Source organism: Chionomys nivalis, chromosome 11 (genome assembly GCF_950005125.1).
Source record: "Chionomys nivalis chromosome 11, mChiNiv1.1, whole genome shotgun sequence".
Classification (NCBI taxonomy): Eukaryota; Metazoa; Chordata; class Mammalia; order Rodentia; family Cricetidae; genus Chionomys; species Chionomys nivalis.
The window spans coordinates 43,055,845-43,070,370 of NC_080096.1; the positions used below are offsets into that span (position 1 = coordinate 43,055,845).

Here is a 14,526-nt window from a genome sequence, read left to right on the forward strand (position 1 = left end):
GCATTGAATCTGCCACAGAGTTAGAGCAGAGCTTACCAAATACTATCTAATCATTAAATGCTTCTAACAGGGAAAAAAATGAACAAGCCTATGACTATATCAGCTAACAAGTATGAGTGCTGGAAATGTGTCCTTGAATTTGAATTCACGGACTTTTTAAAAATTGACTATAAAAACAGTGTTCAAAGTATTACAGTTCCTGGCTTTCCTGCCGTGTAATTCTTGGCACATATTGATTTTGAAGCTCAAATCTTTTCAATTCCCTGATAATGCTATTCCTCAGAATAATGAACCAGGAAGGTCCCCTACGCCCACAATTGTGCTGGTTGTGTAGGGACTGTGATTTTCTTTAACCACAGGTATCTGCATTTGCTCAGGCCCTCATTATAGTAGATAGGATGTTATTTAATCCCCAATGAATCTTTCCCTAACAGCTTCCCTCCTTTTCACGGGACCCAGTGGAGCCCCTTGCAGCGAATGTGTTGGCTTCACTGTCCCAGTTCCCCAGATAATTACCAGAATTAACCCATCTAATTGTCCGCTGCCCCTCAGACAAGAAAGACGTGTAAGTTCGTGATCCCTATGTGTGGGCAGTGCCAAGCCAGACCATCTGTAAGAGTTTTCCTCAACGCTGCAGGTGTGAAAGCAAGCATTATTCTGTTGTCACGTATCTACCAAAGGCTTCCAAGGGTTCTGTGCTCATAAGGAGTGCATAATAGACTTGGGAAATAAGATAAACACTCAAAATAGTACAGCAACCACATTTTCATCTACGGTTTAGACACCTACAGTTTGGATTATGCCATGTTTTAAATCCCATCATTCATCTGGTTGTTGCATATCATGCCCCAGATCTTATTCAAGGAGCTGGAGCTATATCAGTAAATGAGACCATCCCTCACTCCCACAGAGCTCGCTACCCAACATCCTTGCTTATCATGACCAGCACACGCCATGGTTCTGCTTGCATACAAACTAGCCCTCTCTTCACGAGCACCCTTGAACCATAAAAACATCTTCCCTGCCATTTCCTCTTTTATGATGTTGCTCTGATCATCTAGTATTCAGATTAAGATGTCTACTCTGTGTTCCTTGGATCAATATTCTTCGGCAATTATCTTTATCATGCATTTGCTATGTAATAAGTGGTATTGTGTTGGTTTATGTCTTCTATTTAAAGGTGATTTTTTTAACTCAAGAAATGAGCTAATGAAATGACAGTTCTCAAAAGATGAAATACAAATGGCCAGTAAGCATATAATGAAATGCTCAACCTCAATAATTGTTACAGAAATGCAAAACAGGGCAACATTCAAGACTGGGAGATGGCTGAGTCAACAAAATACATGACGGTCCTCAGCACCCACAGAAAAGTCAGGCACGCTGGTGCCCATCTGTAAATCTAGTGTAGTGTTGGGGTACAGCCCTAGAGCTCCATGGCCAGCCAGGCTAACTGAATCCAGGAGCCTGAGGTTTATTTAATAAGAGACCCTGTCTCATAAAGTAAGGTGGAAAAATCCTAAGAGGAACACCCAGTGTCAGCGTCTGACCTCCACTAGCATGTACACACATGTGTACCTGCACACGCAAACACATGAAGCACACGTACAAACAACACACAGGCACACACACTGCATTACACTACACCATGCTTTATGATACTACACTGAGATTCCTTCTTACCTCAGTCAGAAGAGCAGTTATTAAGGAAACAAATAACAAATACTGGCAAAGATACAGACCACTGGTAGGAATGGGAGTCCAGACACCAGGGAAACCATTCTGGAGGCTTCTCAAAAGACTGAAAACAGATCACTTAGAGGACCACGTTAAACCATTTTGGGTATTTACCCTAATAATTGAAGGAGAGCACATGACAGAGACACTTATCCAGCATTGTGTATTGGTGCACCACCATAAATGATGAAGTTAGGGCACTAACTTAGAAATGATTGGATAAAGAAAATGTGGCGTATCTACACAAGAGAATCTGCTCATCCCTCGGGAAGAAGGAAGCTATTTGCAGGAAACTATGTGCAATTAGAGATAATCAGATTAGGAGAATTAAGCCAGCCTCAGAAAGACAGAATGTTTTCCTACGGTTTACAGTTCCTAGATTTTATATAGATACAAAAAAATGATAACATGTGTAGACACACAGCACACACATGCACACATGACATGGAAGAACAAGCAAAACTGATGACTAAGGGAACTAAATGTTCAGAAGGGATCAAGGTCAAGAAAAGAGAGACTGGGAAGCATGAAGGGAATATGTTCAATGTATAGACTTGTACCAAAGTGTAAAAAGTAAACATTTTATGGTGGTTTTTGAAGGCAAGCCCCAGCACACAATAACTTTTGCAATTTTTTTTACTATACTGAGCTCACTCAAAGAGGAAGAAATCAAAGTCCAAAGAAATAAAACTGCTTGACATGACCACAGGAGGACAGTCACGGGTCTGAAGCTGGACAGATGCACCATGCAAGAGAAACAGATTTGCTGCCATGAACCTTGTGGCTTACTCCTCCTTCAACTGGCAGAATCCATGTGCACTGGAGTTTCAAATATCATTATTTATATCCCCAAAGTTTCAATTCTTATAATGTAATCAGCCTCCTGTAAAAAAGTCGTAACAAGTTCACATGCTTGTTTTCCCAATTTTTACAGCTGTCTTCAGTCTCCCATCACATAAAGTTCTAAAAGGACAAACTAAGAGAAATCCTTTGAGATTTTCCCACTGCCTGGGACAAAAGCCCAGACTCTTTAAGTCTACCTAAAGCAAGTTCTCTTAAAAAATCGTTGTAAGGTTCTCATCCGCCCATAGTCTAGAAGCCCCTAAGTTTCTCGGGGCTTCTATATGCCCAACATCACAGCTAAGACCCACTCATCCCCAACATTACTCATTCATTATTTTAGTAATGAATAATTATTATTTTTACTCCATATCTTCTCCCATAATGCTTCACCAGGGGATTCTTCTCTTCCCTGTTTGACAGATGAGAAATAAAAGCGTCACTGAGAGAAAAGAGATTAGAGTGACATCATGCAGGCTCAGGACTGAAACTTGCATCTTGCTAGAGTCAAAGCTCATGATGCTTTTACCAAGTCAAAGTTCAGGGGCCATGTGGTAGCGGTGGGCGTGGTGGTGGTATGTGTGCGTGTGCAAAAGGTTCCATGCATGCGCAGAAAGGTGAGGGCATGCACACGGGTACAGCATACATTTGGAAAAACAGTGGGCTAAAATTAAATTTACAGAAAAAAATCACATATTGTCAGTAAAGAGTCCAAAGCATCTAATTACCAAGATGTCCCTCCAGCCCACCAAGCAAGCCGCTAGATCTGACCAGTGTGAATGGTATAGTTTAAATAATAGTAATTTTTTTTAATCAGTGAAAGCTATCCATGCAAGAAGAGAAAGAATGGCTGTGGGTTTGTGGGCTCGCACAGATGCCTGAAAACTCAGTCATTTTACTGCTTTGATATGATGGTTCATTGTGAGTGTCCTTAGAACTCACAGAAATGCTCTCTCTTACACCCAGATGGCTCCTTTAAGGACAAGCCCATTAAAACTGTCTAGCTTGCCAGAGCTAGATAATTTTGTAAAGAAGTATTTAAAGGTTTAGCGCTTTACACAGCCAATCACCTCAAGTACCCTAGGACAGCCAGTAAGAAGCTTAAACACACTCTTGAGGAGACAAAGAGAGATATCACCAGACAAGTGCATGGAACTTCTGCCCCTTGACTCTCTCACTTCAAGACTTTCGTCAGAGCCATTTAAACAGAGTAATATTTTTAATTAAATAGGGTACCGCTTTACAGATTGAAATGGGAAGGATGTATTTTGGTTTTTTTTTTCTTGGCTGGTCTCTGAAACGATTATCTTCCGGCAAAGCATGCCGGGAAAAGATTTCACCATTTGTGCGGAGATGGCAATTTTGGCAACAGAAATCTCTGGGCCTCTTGGGTGATCAAGGGGACTGGAAGAGCATGGAGCGCTGGTATCATGGAGCGCTGGTATGCAGGGGTAGAGATGAAAACCCCGATCCTGAACTGCTGAGCAGAGTCAGGGACAGGGATGAAAGAGAAATGCGCATCCAGCTGCCTGCTTTCCCTGGAAGCCTGGAAGGATGAAGCACAGCCGCGAATACTGCCAAATCACTGAGTCAAAGACTTTAAGCACAGTTCTTTAGAACTTAAGAGCGGATTTAATAATAGGAGAATTTCTCTTACACCGCATGTAAAGATATATCCATGTGCCCTTTCCTCATGCTTAAAAAACGCCCACCAGTGCTGATTAATTATCAGTGCGAACCTGGCCCGCCGCCAATCTTCTCCAAGATGATTCTGTAGCCAGGTGGATGAAATTTCAGCTCAAGTAAACCCTTCCTTGCAATCTAAGATGAGGATTAAGAACCCATCATAGCTTAACCTACCGGTCCAGAACGAGGTGTAGGCTCTTTTCCTATTTGATTACATTGATAACGAAAATCCGTATGAGAATTTTAAGATAATTTCTTAAAATGGTGAGGAAAAAAAACATTAAGAAACATTTCCATGAGAAAGCTTTTAAAAAGTAAGTTTCACAGTCTCTCTCTCTCTCTCTCTCTCTCTCTCTCTCTCTCTCTCTCTCATATATATATATATATATATATATATATATATATATATATATATATTCAATATATACAGTTTGCAGTTAAAAATAAGAGGAGGAAGCCAGGCGGTGGTGGTGCATGCCTTTAATCCCAGCACTTGGGAGGCAGAGGCAGGCGGATCTTTGTGAGTTCGAGGCCAGCCTGGTCTACAAGAGCTAGTTCCAGGACAGGAACCAAAAGTTACGGAGAAACCCTGTCTCGAAAATCAAAAAATAAATAAATAAATAAATAAATAAATAAATAAATAAATAAGAGGAGGATCATGTATGTGTCTGATAAACGCTGAGTACTTAGTATGTGCTAGGTATGAGTTCTCATGTGTCTAGGTGGACAGAGAAGTCCATCACAATGAGAATGTAATGGATTAACAGTGATGATGTATATAAAATGAATATAGATTTTCAGTTACCGAGAAAAAAAGTTCTCAGCCTCAGTAATGGGGGTCTGGTACAACAGTGGTTCCCAGTCTTCCTAATGCTGTAGCCCTTTAATACAGTCCCTCATGTTGTGGTGACCCCCAACCATAACGTTATTTTCATTGCTACTTTATAACTGTAATTTTGCTACTGTTATGAACCGTAATGTAAATATCTGTATTCCTGCTATTCTGGGGTCACTGCACCCCAGCACAATCCACAGATTGAAAACGGCTGTGGTCTATAGGCTCAGGGGGCTGAGAGGAAGTGGGCTCTGCTTAGCACCCTATCAACTCTAAGTTATGGCTGGGCCTAACTTATGAATGGGAGGAAGATGGGAGCCAGCCAGAAAATGCTTAAAACCACGTGTCCCTGCACAACCTGACAAGAGCAAAATAACAGCATAGGTTCTGTGCTTTGAACAGGCAACTGCAGACAGGCATCAACTAGATGAGATGGCTGTATCAGGCCAAACAGAAGGGAAGCCAGCAATCCAAACAGTGTAGACATCTACCCTCGTTTACCTACTTAGCAGGAACGTCATGCCACCCTTATCGTGGGGCCATATGAAGGGTGGGTTATCAGATTCCTTAGGCTGAGGGCAACTGTGAGGTGTGGGGCTCCCCCTCTGGAGGGGCCCTGCTACTGGATCTTCAAGGACACTGCAGCATGGCAGGCAAGCCCAGCCTGTGTTAAGGATTGCTGGAAGTAAGGCCAGACCTGCTGGAGGACCTTCAGCTCTGTGGACCTCATTGAACTAGAGGGATCCAAGATAGAGGCGACAGCCCAGCTTCAGAAGCATGACAAGGTGCGAGTGTGTCTACCTGTTCTTATGTCTGCTTTGCAGTTGGCTTTGCAGAGGGAGAAGGTCAGGATTAAATCAGCCCTCCCAAAGATTACTCAGCCAGGATCAGGTCACGCCAAACGCAGTAGGAGTGACAAAGAGTAAAGAGGTTCCAGAGATGAGGAGTGAGGAGTCCCCAGGATCTTTTATCATCAGGAAAGATCCAATAGCCTTTCAAAGCCACCACAAACAAAACAACTAAACATTATCTACATTGAAAACAAAAAACCTGTGCTATTACCACCCTCATTTCCAAATTCTTCATATTTCTAGTGCATTTATTATTAACATAATTCTTCATATTTCTAGTGCATTTATTATTAACATAAACTTTCCTGTGTGGAAAAACTTGATTGCAGCCTTCCTTACTCCAATATAGTTCAGTCTCTCTGATGAAAAATAATTGCCTTGAAGGGGGAAGGGTAGCGTGTTTGGACACCTTTAATCAGCGCATCACCTGATAGGACATTTATTAAGGATAAAACATTTCTTTTATCCCAATAGCTGCCTCAGCACTTGTTAAGATGAGGATGGGGGAGGGGAGTGAAAGCCTTTATCATTTCCTGATCTCGCTAGCAAATTGCCAATTTATGCACAGAATATTACAAATACTGCTGAATTATTTGAGCCTGGAATTAATTTAGAGAATCTGCCCCTTCTTTGAGTGCCCAGGGATTTGGCTTATCTTTATTTGCCGAAGGAACCATGTCACTGAAAGCAGTCCCGGGATTATTTCAAGTGAATGAATAATGAAATTGCCTAGATTTCTAAATGGTTTCCAAAGTCCAATGACTACCCCAGTGCGCACTGGCGGGCTAGCTCATCAGTAGGCGCACACGGTGGGTGAAGGCCCCCCAAAGCTCGGCACAGGAGCTTCTGCACTGAGTAATTAAAGCGGGTGAGAAAAACCCAGTGTCACCTGGGGTTACAGGCTGCTGCTTTGGAAAATGGAGGAGAGATATTTCATCCTGCAGACAGCATCGTTAGGGCAACACGCACAAGATAATCAATTACCAAAAGCAGCTATTTTTTTTTTGAAATAATTCTTCACTTGCATGAAACCCTTTAATCACATCAGAAATCATTGGTCATGCCAGACACAACCATATACCAAGCAAGACTATAGACATTCTGGCTTTAAGAGGTGGGAAAGTTCAAACTAATAGAGCTGGGATTCAAATGGATGCCTTTTTTACATGAAGTTTGCTACGTACCGCAGGTAACTATTTAAAAATATTTCACTCATCTGTGCTAATCAACTATGTAACCAAACACCACCTTAATTACTTAGTTTTTGCTAAGCTAAGGGTGCTTATCATGAAAAACTTGAAAAATATAAGTGCAAGAATGAAAAGAAAATAGATGCTTAATCTGCGTAATCAGAGGTGGACATTTAATATTCGGAATTATTTTCTCAAGCAATAAATTTTTCTACACTCACCATGAGATTTTTCCACTCAGCTTATAAGTATTTTGCCAAGTCCTTGATCACTAAGTATGCACATATATGTGTGTGTATACATATATGTAAACACAATTTTCTGGTATTTAATATTTTTCATACCATAATATAAAATGTAAGATACTAGGGTAAACTAACACTTGGAACAGAGACTGGCACATGGTCAATAAATACCTCATGAATATCCATTCATGTCAAATAAACAAACCAATGGCTAAATGTTCTTCCTCCTTCAAACAGTCAAATGAAAACCTATTGCTCTTCCAAAGTACAGTGTATGGAATCTGATGCCCATCATAATTTCTGAGACTTAGACGATTGAGTCAAACCTAGATATAGTATGGTGCTCGTTAGAATTCTGTCAACATAACACAAACTAGGGCCCTCTGAGAAGAGGAACCTTAACTGAGGGATTGTCTCCATCAAACTGTATGTGCGGCCTGTTCTTGATTAACGGTTGATACAAGAAGACCTAGCCCATACTGGCGGTGCCACCACTGGGCAGGCAGCACTGGGCCATATAAGAAAGCAGGTTGAGCAAGTAATGGGGAGCAAGCCAACAGGCAGCTGTTTCTCCAGAGTTCCTGCTTCTGACCCTGCTTGAGTTCCTGTCCTGGCTTCCCTCGATGATGGACTATGATGGCCCATGTCAACCAGATAAACCCTTTCCTCCTCGAGTTGCTTTTGGCCATGGTGTTTATCACAGCAGTAGAATGGACACTAAAATAGAAATTATGCTAACTCTGGTTTTGCACACTTAGCCTTCTGGGTCCACAGGTTCTGGCACATTCAGAGGGCTGAAAATATTTGGCAAAAAAGGTTGTGGTGACTGTAATGAGCATGTGCAGACTTTTCTCCTTGTCACTGTCCTCAAAACAACATATTAAAAACCTAGAGCAGTAGCTAATTGCAAAGTATTTGCATTATATTAGGTATGACAGAGATTATGTCAAGTACACGGGGAAGATATGTGTAGGATCTATGCAGACGCTGTACAAAATGGTAAGGGATTGTAGCAGCCAGAAGACTGTCTTCTGTGAAACCCAAGCAATGCATCTGTTTCCAGGCTGACAGTTAATATACAGGTCTTTTATGATTATTTCAAATAAATCAAAACAAATCTTTAAAAGTAGCTGAGTATCTTTCATGTCTACCCGTGTGAGCTCTGCATACTCACAAGCCCCACATAGAACATCCCTGATAATTCTGTTGAACCTGCCATCTCAAGGCATTCTGATAAAGATTTGCTGTAAATATCTTCTGATTAAATATTAACCTTAAGATACGAAATGACTGTTCAGAGGTTGCGACTGGCTGACTTGCCGTAACGTGCCACTTACGAAATGTGTATCTTAAATCAGCAGTGAAGTGAAACCAACATCATTAATAGCACGCCAGTCAGGGAGTTTCTATATGCATTATCTTTCCCGGTGTGTTATTATCAGCATGGCCCTCCACGTGCTAGACAGTACAACTACCTGGCATTATCCTCTATCGCTTTAAAGGCAATTTTGTATTTCACATCCAGATTAATGGTTAATCTCTAAAGTCTTATTGCGCTTAATTGCCTTTCCTTCCCACTTCCTCCCTTCTCTCAGCACACCCTTTCCTTAAGTGATGCTCAAAAGCTTGAGGTATCATCAGAGATCACACAAGTCTTTCAACTGTGGATGCGGATTATATGAAAGACAGGAGATCTGGAAGACAGATGCTCGGATTTAAGAGCAAAGAGACTCTGAGAGTTCCTCAAAAGTCATCCCGAAGGTCTGGTCAAGGGCAAAAAACTTAAGGACAACTCTACCTCTCACCCACCACACCCACTTCTGTGGTCACTGTGACCCACATACACCCATCAAAGCCTTCTCAGTGCCACCGCCAGCACCACATTCTCACACGGAGGGTCGCTGGGGACACCTGTAGCCACAGCTCTTCCACACTTAGCCCTGTTGTTTTTAGAGTCTCACCTCACATCCACTTGCCTTGGTCTTCAGGTTCAAGCCCTTGAATGGGGTGGACAGCTCTCTATATTCTTTCCTTCTCCATCAAAATATGAGTCTGCCACTCAGTCTACCTGTTCGTTGGCATAAGACCAAGCATCCTTCAAGAGTTTCTTGCCCTCCATTGCCCTCCTGCTGATTTCTTAGCCAGCTGTGTCCAATTTCCACAGCAGTCACCAGTAGCCACTGACAGTTTTCTTGCCACGCTGGTCCTTGGAACAGTTCTGATTCTGCAAGCCTAGTATCATGGGCTACAAAATATTAGGGCTCAGTAGTCAAGCGGCTTTGGAGACCAGGAATGCAAACCCAGACATTTTCTTTGTTTCTTCACCAACAACCAAGCTTGTGGACCTGTTATTTCCATAATACCTTCCCCATTCACACTCTGCTTTCCTGTTAGAATATTACCCATTTCTCTGACAGAGTCACCAGTTTTCCAAGCACCTACACCTTCATTTGGTCACGAAACAGGAGGAGGCCCCTATCTAGTATCCACAGCCCTCCCTCTTATAAACAGACTGTCTGATTGCTTCATGGCTCCCTGGTCCCCCCACAATGCTCAATCCAGTTCTCACAATGTGCTCCAGCTCGAGTTCTGAGTGTTGACTACAAGCTGCCTGATCAAAAGGAAAGTTTAGCATCTCTTCCATGTATCCATGGTGAGTAAGTGACAAATATATTTACAGCATCTCAGGAGCCTTATCAGTCCTGTTAGCGTCCCGTGTTAGAGATGCAGAAACTATGACGGAAGCAGGGGCAAGGTTCTACTAGAACGAGCGTCTACATTTGGACTTAGTCCAGGTCTCTGTATACGGGTCATGTTCCTTTCCTACCTGTGGTCATTCCAGTTTACTGTAGTCTCTCACGGTTCCTGATGCCAGAAGACTGAAATCAGTTCCTTGGGTAGAAATAACGTGTCAAGAGGGCTTTCTTCCCACTGGAGGCTCCGGTAGACATCTGGTCCTGGTGGCTGCAAGTCTTCCTTGACCATTTTTCAATACTCGCTATGTGCCCAGGGACCCACAATCCTCTTAGGGACCTTCCCTACCCAACCCACAATCCTCTTAGGGATCCTCCCTACCCCCACTACCCTCCTAGAGACCCCACCCCTCTACCCTCCAAGGGACTCTTTCAACCCCTCCACCCTCCCAGGGAACTGTCCCATCCCACCATCCCCCCACTCCACCCCACTATGGCCTTCTATAATCCCACCACGTTCCCAAGGACCCTGTCCCACCTCACCACACCTTCTCAAGGATCCTCCCACCCCACCTCCTCCCTGGGAGCCCTCCTACCCGAGACCCTCCATGCCACTCTCCCTCCAGGGATGCCCCCTACTCTGTCCTCCTTCAAGACCCTCCCCACTCTGCTCACTTCCTGTCTCCCCGCTGAGAGCAGACATGCCCTGGCTCCTGCGTTCCTCCAGGAATCACATGTGTGCAGGCTGTTCTCCGTAGACTCCCTCTCCTCTGCCCCCACCACCCTGAGCTGTTTGTCCTTCTCTTCAACACTGACATGAGGATTTCAGTGAGCTTTTCTCGCAAATGGCTTTCCTCATCCACAAACTGTGTTACTTTCCCCTCTTGTAATTATTCTACATTTTTGTACTTTGAACTACATTCACCATCTGCTAGCCCAATTACGCAAATGATCCCAATCCTTTTGAATCTGGTTAAATTGTTCGACAGGATTTGCTCAACTCCCCCCCTTCTAAAATCATCTGCGAACCTGGATTTGACAAGGGGGGGGAGTAGTCATAAACAGAGTGTGGGGGGGTCAGGTGTGGGGGATGTCAGGGTGAGGATGTGAGCACAGGCCCTGCAGGGGACTGAGTTTTGTGGTTTCTAGCCCCAGGAGCCTGGGAGTTAACAGTGTCAATCCAAGTGTGCAGTTTCAGCACCTTTGATGTCTCATTTTCTCATGCAACAAAAAGATGGATTCTGCCTTCTCGCCTCCTTGGAAGATTTTTGTGAGGATTAACGAGATGGGTTTGATTGAGCACCTTGGAGAGACCCACTGTATAGATCATTGCATCTGGATGATGTTACCCAGGAGGCTGCTATGAAACAAAAAGAGCAGAGCTCCCTGTGCAGGGCCCACAGTCTACCTTTTGATCCTTCCCTGCACAGATGGGATCTTCCTTACCCCCAGGCCACTATTTGACCTCTTTGGATTCACTGAACAGTCAGCCAGCTATAGCAAGTGCCAGTTGGGGAATGAGAAGAGAGTCACAGCTTCCCTGCATGCTGAGGCCTCACAGCTTAGAGGGGAGGCAGAGTGGGGGAGGGGGAGGGGGGGAGTCTAGAATGCAGGGAGGGAGGAGGAAGATGCTGCAGGGGAAAGGAGCACCAACTATACCTGGCCTTTCTCAGGACTCAGCATTCAGGAAGGAAAAATAACGGAGCTAGGTCTTGACTAGCGAGTGGGGCTGGCCCTGAAAGAGGGAGACTGCCAGGCCAAGTGAAGAAAACATGCAGAGACCCATGGGATGAGAAGAGAGGAGAGATCTGGAAGGTTTGAAAATTTTCCAGTTCCCTGTAAGCAGAAATGGCCTGGGAGTAAGAGAGGACAAAGCTCTCAGGACCCTACCCAGGGGAAGAGTCATACAGTGGACATTGTGTTCATCACAATGAACTCTAGTGCATCAGTTAAGAGGGGACTCCCCACTTTAGGGGCTCCTGCCCTCAGCGAATTGTTGCTGGTGATGACATGACACGAGATGAATGAAAACAGAAATAACAATGGCCTCTCAGTCTTCACTCCTCTCCAGGTGAGGAAGCTGGCTTCTGTTCAGCATCCATAGTTGAAATCATGAACTTTCAGGATACTACATCAGTGTGACATCTGTCATACAGATCCCTCTACCAGGGACCAGCCTCACCTACCTGGTCTACACATATCCCTTTATTTCTTCAGCCCACAAACGTTCAGAGGTCAACAACACAGCAGAGCTCAGGTATGGGGTGATGAAGATGATGCACGCCCTCCTCGACTAAGGTGAGCAGCCATGGATACAGAAGATCTGGAGTGCCCTAACCCTATGGGGAGGTGGTATGGGATACTTGCTGGGCTCCTGCTGACAAGCAAGTCTTCTGTATAAAAGGTCTCAATGACTTGTCAGAATCCCTCTGTAGACGATCTCCTGGCATACCCATGTAACAAAACCGAAGATCCACTTGATCCAACTTCACCCACTTATTCAAGCATCCAGAGCGTCTAGTAAAATGCACAGCCACAATTCCAGCTTATGGTGATCTGAGTCAAAGGCTAGGATCTGAACCTCTGGACTACATGTTACCCGTCAGTGCCATAGCCTGAGATCCTCACAGATCCTGCGGTGACTAAGCACAAACAAATGTTTTCAGAAGATTCTCTAAAACAAACCTATTATAGTACAGAGAGGCAAAAAGATGTCTGAGTGCACATATAAGATCACAAAACAGGCTTACTTCGCCCATGGAGGGACTTACCATGCCTTCATCCCCGTTACCACAGTTCACTAGAACCAGACTGCTCTCAGGCCTGTAATCATGTGCTATTCTCCACAGGACAGAATGGTCTGAGCCTGGAGTCAATCAGCCTTGGCTCACCTGTTAACTCTGCCATCCCTTTGCTGTACCCTATTAGGCAACTTCGATTAGTCTCGCAGCCCGACAGCGTCTCCCCCATTTCATGGTAATAGCTAACATAATGATCATTTTTTGTTTATGGTTGTTCATAGAGGATGCACATATGTACCTGGGTGAACCTACACATGTATGTAGCAAATATGGAGCGGTCAGGGAGTAACGTTCAATGCCATTCTTCAGGGACTGGCCACCTTTTTTTGAGAGTGTCTCACTGACCTGGAGCTTATAAAATAATATTGGCTGTCTGGCCAACAAGACCCAGAGACTTGCCTGGCTCCACTCCCTAACACTGACATTATATGTAACACTGTTTTTGCTTGCTTGTTTGTTGTTTTTGTCCTTTATTTGCTTTAGGTTCTAAGGATCGGTCTCATGCCCTTGTACCTGCAAGGCAAGCACCTGACCAACAGGGCCTTCTCTCCAGGCCCTAGCACATTGCTTTTTTGAGTCAATGACATTACTGAACAGACATGTACCAGTGTCAAGTCTACAAAAAGCACTTGATAGGAGTGACATTTATGACTAAGATTGTAACCCGGCCAACGTATCCATACACACCAGTCAACAAACTTGGGAGCCCTGTTCTACTCCAGGCTTTGGCTAAAACAAGTCAGACTGGAGTTAAATTTTCATAACTTGCAATGAACTTCTTTAGAGTCTGACACATTTTCTCAGCCAGGCCTATAGAGTCCCCTTATTCAGCCAAAGACTAAATAGCATTTGTTTCATGAAATGCTGTTGAGAGCTATGGAGTCTTTTCTCCCTGAGTTCTCTGACCCTAACTCTACCACAGGGATTGCCTCTTCAACAGCTCCATAATTTACAGAAGTAACAAGAGCAGTGATTACCTCAGTTCTCTCAATTCTTGCAGAGGAAAAGACACCATGATGAAGAGATCAGCAAGGGAGCAGGGACCCCGGCATTCATACCACTGGGAACCAGGGCTCTGCTCTGGCCAAACTGCCTCAGAATGAACAACAATCCATACCACTGCCCGGTAAACCAAACCTTGACTACAGCTGAACCCGCTGGCCAGGGCTGCCTTCACTCGCATGTCTGAAATTGTATGACATCAAGTTGTATGCACCATGGTGCACACTGACCTCACTGCCCTATCATGGAAACCTGCATGGCTCAGATGCCTGTGTGATGCCATGCCAGTGTGCTGGTCCTCGCATTAGCTAAGTGAACCTGTGTTTTCTTCTACTCTGGTAAGAGGGATGAATTCATTCACCAACACACCAAGTCCTCTGACACAGTTCCCCACGGGCTGAGTGTAAACTCCATAGAGATGGTGACTACGTGCATTTTGATGTATCTCAAGAACCAAGAACTTTTTCATTTGTGTGTCTATCTCGAGAGGGAAAAAAAAAAGTCTGCTTCCACAGAGGAAGCTATACCGGAGAGACACTAACAAAAGCACCCATTTCAGTGCCGCACACATAAGGACTCAAGGCACTGTTGACTAGCAATGAATGAAGTACGAGAGATGTCATGAAAAGCACAGTGACCGCAGACA

At 44.1% G+C, this 14,526-nt stretch overlaps 1 protein-coding gene across 4 annotated transcripts in view; it reads right to left on the reverse strand.

Moving 5' to 3' along the window:
• Dab1 (DAB adaptor protein 1) overlaps positions 1-14,526 on the reverse strand; it is a 1,075,383-nt gene that overhangs the window by 207,078 nt on the left and 853,779 nt on the right. The window lies entirely within an intron of this gene.